The following is a 7651-nucleotide window of genomic DNA, read 5'->3' on the forward strand; positions in this document are numbered from 1 at the left end:
AATAATGCTAGCAAGCAGAGAAAAAGAAAATGCCAAAGGCCCAGCCTTAGCTTCCATCCTCTATCAAAAGGAGTCAAGAGGAAGGGGACTTAAGTTCTAGGTCCATCCCTGCTACTAATTGTCTACGTCTCTTTGAGCAAGCCATTACCTGCTCTCAAGTTTCTATTTATAAAACTGAGGGCAAGCCGGGCGCTGGTGGCTCACGCCTGTAATCCTAGCTACTCAGGAGGCTGAGATCTGAGAATCGCGGTTCAAAGCCAGCCCGGGGAGGAGAGACCGTGAGACTCCTATCTCCAATAAACCAGCAGAAAACCGGAAGTGGCGCTGTAGCTCAAGTGGTAGAGCGCTCGCCTTGAGCTGAAGAGCTGAGGGACAGCGCCCAGGCCCAGAGTTCAAGCCCCACGACCGACAAAAAAAAAAAAAAAAAAAAAAACTGAGGGCAGACCAAGAACATCATCTTGTCACCTTTTTCAACTGGGAAGTTCCCATGTGGTTTGGGGAAACCTAAAGTCCCACAGGGCAATTCAAATGCCACTCCAGTAAAAGGCAACAGTCTTCTAATCATAAGAAGTTATAAGGAAATCAAGATGCTGAGATCAATGCAGGAGAGACAAGTAATAAGGGATACAATGAAGAGTACAAAGATTGGATCTAAGGTCACCAATTGAAAGGTTACACAAATGGCCCTCAGCACTAGCTGAACCCTAAGAAAAGTTTTTAAAAGAAGATTTGAAACCTACAGAGGTTCATATGGGACTTTCTGAGTATAAGGCCTTACCTTTAGTGCATTTTATTTATTTTCTTTTTCATTTTTATCATAAAGGTGATATACAGATGTGTTATAGTTGTAAAAGTCAGGCATTGGGTACATTTCTTTTTGAACAGTATCACCTCCTCTCCCAGTTTTCTCCCTCCTGATCCTCCTCACCAGCAAGCTTATTTTAAAAGCTCCCCATGTGATTCTAATTTTCAGTCAGCAACTAGTGTTCATGATAGACTAGACTAGTTGTTGTTTAACAAACAGAAGAAAGGGTAGTGGTAATGGACTTCTGAAAGTGACATAGGATGATGGTAAATTGAATACATATGAGAAACAAAAGTCAGGAACAATGACTAATTAGATCTCAAGCAAAGGAGCCTACAAGAAGGATGAACTATAGTAAACTTCCTGGGAATGGTGGAGAATAAAAGGATTTGGAAGGAAGACAATACAATGCCTTTGAGTTGAAGAGGACAGCAGGAAGTCTCAATAATTCCAAATCTGAGAAAATTTAACCTTGAATTAATTTACTCATTAGTTCGTTGTTGTTGCTGTTGTTGTTGTTTTCAGAAGCCCAGCTGAAACAAAATGGCAGTAATGCTGAAATACGAAGAAATCTGTACTTCTGTGTTTTTGTTGCTGTGATTGTTTTTGCTTATTAATTTAGTTTTTGCATATTTGGTCCTTTTTAATCTGCTTGATTAACATCTTTCAGGGATGCTTTGTAAATATTTTGTCTATTTATGAAAGTTATGAACACAGTTTCAGAAAAAAAAACACAAACATTTAAACTTTTCTTTGGAGCCCAGGTTGTGAATCCCTTATTTAGCTAAGAGCTATGGGACAACAAACCAAAGATTTTCTTGTCATATTTATTATGCTTACTATTGTTGGTATTTCAAGATAGTGAGTTATATACAGAAGGAGAATATTACTAAAAGGAAGAATCATTAGGAAAAGGATGTATTATATGGAAAGCTTTTTATTTTTTGTAATAAAATGATGATTGCTGAGTCTCAAGAGGAAGTGTTGCTTTTTTCATAAATGCGTTAGAGCATTTAAGATCTTCTTGTTCTTTTTCTTCTGTTAAAATACTGATGTATTATGGATATCTGTCCTTGAAACCTCCTGGCAACCATGAAAAGTCATGCCAACTCATGATAACTATCTGCTTGAATAGTTCTGCATTTTTTACAAATAGCCTTTCAGTGTAGACTTGGAAACAGCTTTTGTTCATTCCAATAGAAGTAGGCAGCTTGATTTCCGGTACTCTGTTTTAATTTGGGTTTTACCAGCCTGTGATTTTATTGAAAGTGAAATCCATATTCTTGTTTAGTTTTAGTATTTCTGACTCTGAAACAGGAAAAATCACAGCTTCAACAACAAAACGAAGTTCTGGCATCTTTCTTAAAAGGCATATGGATAAGACTTCATCTTGATAAATGTTCACAAATTACTCACAATTATATAGTTGAAATATACATCAACAGGATTAGGAAACCTTCTTGAATTCAGTGAAATAATTAGGAATATGGGAGAAAAAAAACTTCTTTACCATAGACTTACCAACAGGAGTCTATGTTTGCATCAAGGTTAGTAAAGAAGAGGTGTGGGAAGGGAATCAAGTTGATGACCAAAAAGATGGAGTTCCATAGAATTCACAAACTTTATAGACCATGATAATGACAATTTGCCTTGTGAAGGTTAAAATGTGTTTGTGACTTTAACTAACTATCCTATCCTACAATACTGTGAAATATGTGAAATTTATGTAATCACCTAATCTCAATTTAAAAAAGGAAGAAAAGTGAGAGAAGGGATGGGTTAGGAGCGATGGGTGACAATGTTATCAGACACTTTGTATACATATACTGTTTTGTAGAATGGGAACTTCTTTGTACAACCACTTAAAGATAATAATTTTTTTAAGAAGATGGAGTTCATATACCTGAGCTCTCTATTTCCATGTAGATCTTCTGCAACTAGTGATCAGGACTAGGACCTCCAGCGAGATGTGTAGGAGACTTCTCTATCAGACCATGGGAGATGGATAAAAAAGAGAAAGCTGTTTTTCTATGGTTTCAGTCTTAGTCCTGTTAAAGGTTGACCAAAATTTGAGTTCCCTCAAAACTACAAGCTGTCCAGATCACAATGGAGGGGAACCCCAAAAGATCACGAGGAACATTGCAAATGTATGTGCTGAATTCAACAATGCTGGGAACTATCCTCTGGTAAGGGAAAGGAAAGCGAGATTTGGAAGAATAAGATAGTTGTGCTTCCTAATTCACCTGAGATAACTGCTTTCACACTGATAGAGGCGAGCTGTTCTCTGACAAAAACACTCTCTAGGGGAATTTTATGTTCTCTTATCCATATGGGCCTGCCCATATTAACAATTAAATAACACAGCAAAAACAAGAAAAAAATCTATCAACAGCTGCAGCCTGCACTTGAACCTCAGCCTGTGTGGCAACAATTCAAAGATCATACTCCATACTGTAGAGAGGAGCCAGTATTAAATATTCTGTGAGAAAACTTTGAATCCTATGACTTGACAATGGTTGTCACTCTGATACTAATTCTTCAGAGTGGAATTTCAGGACCCAATCAAAAGACAATGCCTGCAATAATGTTCATGTTGATTCTGTTACTGTAACATCTTCCATGCATACTTACAAGATTCTGAACCACTGCCCAAGTGGGGACACCCCTGGCTCAGTGGATGAGATTAAAGGCAGCTGGCAGATTGATGACCCACCTAGAGAAAGACAAGACAGGAGAGGCCACAGGTAATCTCAGAATAAAGAAAAACCTTAAAATAAATGCACAACGTACTTGCTTAAGTTGTATTGTTGTTGTCAGGGTCATCTTTAAAATAATCATCTCACCAGTATAATAACAATAATAATAATAAATAAATAAGCAATTAGAAACCAATGATGTCTTAAAAACATTCATTTCCTCATCCTAATGACATCATAAGAAGGACTAAAATAATTTCCAAATTAGAAAACTGAGAGACCAAGAAATTCAAAGTTAGGCAGCTAGAATGTGTCAGAGCTAGGATACTGAGGGTATATTCCATTGACAACAGCAGGTAGGTACCTGTGGTAGGTAGCATGGCCTCTCAAAGATGTATGTATCTAGAAACTGGATACTTCATGCTATATGAAAAGGAAGAATTGGGGTTGCAGATAGATTACAGGCTACTAATCAACTGACCTTAAAATGAGATTATCCTAGATTCTCCGCTGAGGTTAAATACAACCACCAAAGTACAAAAAGGAAGTAGAATGAGGCTCTCAGTTGCTTGAGCAAGCAATTCTTTGCTAGAACAGCAATTGCTAGCATTCCAAGATGGGAAGGCAGGAATCTGTTTTAGAAAACAAATTCATCTCTGCCCCCCAAGAGACAATGTAGCCTGCTGATCTTGACTTTAGCCCAGTGGGCCCTTTTAGGATTTCTGATTCTGGAAGTGTAAGGTAGAAATTTGTGTGTTTTTAAGTCACTAATTTTTGCAGAAGCAATAAGAAGCTAATACTAGAAACTAACATGATACTTATGAATTAACTTGGATTATGTAGGATTTTCTATGTGAAAGCAAGACAATATTTTTATGGCATCAATGCATTACCTGAGCTGGCTATATCAGTGAATGGAAATTAACTTCCTGAATGTTCTCATCTCTTGATGTCTAAATTAATGGCTCAGCCAAGCACTGGTAGCTCACACCTGTAATCCTAATTACAGCTAATCTGTAATCCTAGCTACTCAGGAAGCAGAGATCTGAGTATCACAGTTCGAAGTCAGCCTGGGCAAGAAAGTCGATGAGACTTTTATCTCCAATAAACTACTCAGAAAAAGTAAGAACTGGGGCTGTGGTTCAAGTGGTAGAAACACTAGCCTTATGCAAAAAGAGGCTTAAGGATAGAGCCTAGGCCCAGGACAGGCATGCACACGGCTTAAAACAATGAGTCTACTTCTTTTGAACAGAGGTAGAAATGACTTGGAAGAAATACTAGAGCCTCTTGCTAAAAGAGACCAAGAAACAATGAATCATCTGCAATCTAGGTCCTGACCCCCATAATGCCATTCTATTATCTTCTCCAAGGAAATGTAGAAAAGAAGTTGAAATGAGGGACTTGATGCCAAATAGAAATGGATGTTGTGATCACTTTACCATCACACATACTCAAAAAATCAATAATAAAGTAATAAAATTGGCATGGTACAGAGAAGAGATTAACAGGGCCCTGAGTAAACATGACACGCAAATTCACAAAGCATTCATTAAAACACAACAAAACCAAGCAGAGGATGCACTGACTGCTAAATAGACTTGAAAAGTCAATCATCTGAATCTATTTTTCTCTGGTTGTAAAATGGAGGGAGTCATATTCACCTAATAGACTCCACTTCCATTCTCCTTTCTGTATGTCCCCTTTCTTTCCTCTCTATTTCTTTCAGAGTTACAGCCAAGAAATTGCCACGCTTTTTCCTAATCAAATAGGGAGAATTCTGTTTGTCCTGAATAAAACTAATGCAGAAAAAGTTCCCTTATTACCATGATAGGTGTGCGGAATTCACAAAAACTGAAAGATTAAATTTTATCATTTCATGTGCTGTCTTTGTTTTCTCCTCTCTGCTTTACAAGACAAACACTGTTCCTTGGCCTTTCAACAACTTACTTAGCATTTCTACAGGTGTAAGTAGATCAATTCAAGAAGCCCAGTTCCAAAAAGATCATATCCTTGAGTCCCAAAGATTTTTGCCTCAGATCAGAATTCAAGTCAGAAAGGGGAGTGTTTAAAATACTAGGCACTATTCTGTTTCTCACACAAGCTTACCCATTTTATTTTGTTGTATCTGTAGACAAGGCAACTAGGCACAGATTGGTCCAGCAAATATCCCAAGATCACACAGCTAATAAGTAGTAGTAGGAGATTTGAACCCAGGCAAATCTAGTTTTATAGTAGGTGCTCTTACTAATTTTTGTTGTTATTGTTGGTTGTGGGGCCTGAACTCGGCCTGGGTGCTATTCCTCAGCTCTTCAGCTCAAAGCTAGCACTCTACCACTTGAGCCATAGCACCACTTCCAGCTTATTTCTGCTTATGTGGTGCTGAGAAGTCGAACCTAGGGCCTCATACATGCAAGGCAAGCGCTCTACCACTGAGTCACCTTCCCAGCCCACTCTTACTATTTTTGATGACATATATTACCTCTTGTCCAAAGATGATAGGTAAAAAAATATAGATGAGAGCTGAGTGCTAGTGCATCAAACTGTAACCATCAGGAGGGTAGAAACCAGAGAATCAAGGTTCAAAGCCAGCCAAAACAAAAAAGTTCTGTGAGATTCCATCTCCAATTAATCTAGAAAAAGCCGGGCTGGGGGAAATGACTCAAGAGGTAGACCACCAGACAAGGAAGCAAGCCGAAGGAGTGTGAGACGCTGAGCTCCAACACAAGTACCACCACCACCACTACCCAAAACAAGAGAGAGAAAATACAGATTAGAAGAAAATAAATCATGAAGACACTTGAAAGCCAGGCACTGGTGGCTCACACCTGTAACCCTAAGTACTCAGGAGGCTGAGATCTGAGGATCGCAGTTCAAAGCCAGCCCAGTCAGGAAAGTCCATGAGACTCTTATCTCAAATAAACTAGTCAGCTAAAGTCGGAAGTGGCGCTCTGTCTCTAGCCTTGAGCAAAAGAAACTCAGGGACAGGGCCTCGGCCCAGAAATCAAGCCTCAGGACAAACCGAAAAAGAAAGAAAGACTTGAAATAGGTATTGAGTTATTTCATTGAAATCATATGGCATTTTCAAACATTCATAATGAAGCATTAATGTTTTATCTGGGGGCAGGGAACTCAGCCTGATTAACCAGAAGCCCAACCGAGAGTCCTGAAAAGGACATTGCTGTTACTTCTCACGATTAACATTCCGTACCCAAAACCCATCTTAAGGGTTTTCAAGGGTGGCCAGACTCTCAAGGCTGATTTCTTGGAAAGAAGAACAATTTTCATTTCAAGGAGATGAAGTGGACATTTTCTTGGCCGAACGTTTGATAATGTTTTACTGGAAATACCTCTATTTCTTCTTCTTAAACCAGACCTGTAATTTTTGTTGTTTTTGTTTTAGTTGCTTAAATCACCCCTCCTTTTACCCCTCCCCCCCAAAAAAAAAACCCCAAAAGACCATTGGTAGCATTTACTCCTTCCCCACTCATTCAGTGGTAATAATGAAGGAGAGGCTATGGCCCTCTGAGTTCTCACTTACCATTCATTTAGGATTCCCATCAAGTCCCGTGCCTGATCTCTGCCACTCAGCCACATGTGTTTCTTTCTCTTACACACAGGCTCCTTTTGGCCACCAGTAAACACACTGACCTTTGAAATATGGAAAGAAAAGCGCTTTGAAATAAAACTGGCACAAGCAGAGGTCAGACAGCCGTCATCTGGAGGCTGAAACAAAGAGGAGCATAGTTTTCAAGCTGTCTTCGTAATTATCCCAAGCAGTTACCACTCAGGCTCCAGTCTGAGCATTGCTCCCCAAACAAACAGCGGAGGTCTGAGAAAGCACATAGGGTACTTTGTTGATGTAGCCTACTGAGGGTGCAAAGCCCCTAGCTAAGAATCACATGTGGCTGTTGAGTGTTTTCCAGAGCTCCAGGCTTTTTCCTTTCTTCCTTCCCCTATTAAACCCCTCTGCTCTTCTTGGCAAAAGCCTTCAGGTGAGGTAAGTGCCAATTAACAACAAAGAATGTGATGTATTTTGAGTTTATGGCTGAGAGCGGAGTTCTCATGAAATGCATTCTTTTTCCTCCAGAAGCCTCGATTGGATTGAGAGCAAGAATTCTAAGTGTGGCTGAAATTTGGTTCACTTTTGCTA

General features: G+C 39.2%; 1 long non-coding RNA gene across 1 annotated transcript; it reads right to left on the reverse strand.

The window, feature by feature from the left end:
* Window positions 1-2708: 2708 nt before the first annotated feature.
* On the reverse strand, window positions 2709-7104 carry LOC122119323. The gene is made up of 3 exons (XR_006149531.1): window positions 7040-7104; window positions 3437-3518; window positions 2709-2789 (listed from the first exon to the last, which is right to left on the reverse strand). It is a non-coding gene; the product is annotated as an uncharacterized LOC122119323 (long non-coding RNA).
* Window positions 7105-7651: the final 547 nt, after the last annotated feature.

The sequence above is a fragment of the Dipodomys spectabilis genome, unplaced genomic scaffold, assembly GCF_019054845.1.
Source record: "Dipodomys spectabilis isolate Male_0828 unplaced genomic scaffold, ASM1905484v1 ptg000163l, whole genome shotgun sequence".
In the NCBI taxonomy this organism is placed as follows: Eukaryota; Metazoa; Chordata; class Mammalia; order Rodentia; family Heteromyidae; genus Dipodomys; species Dipodomys spectabilis.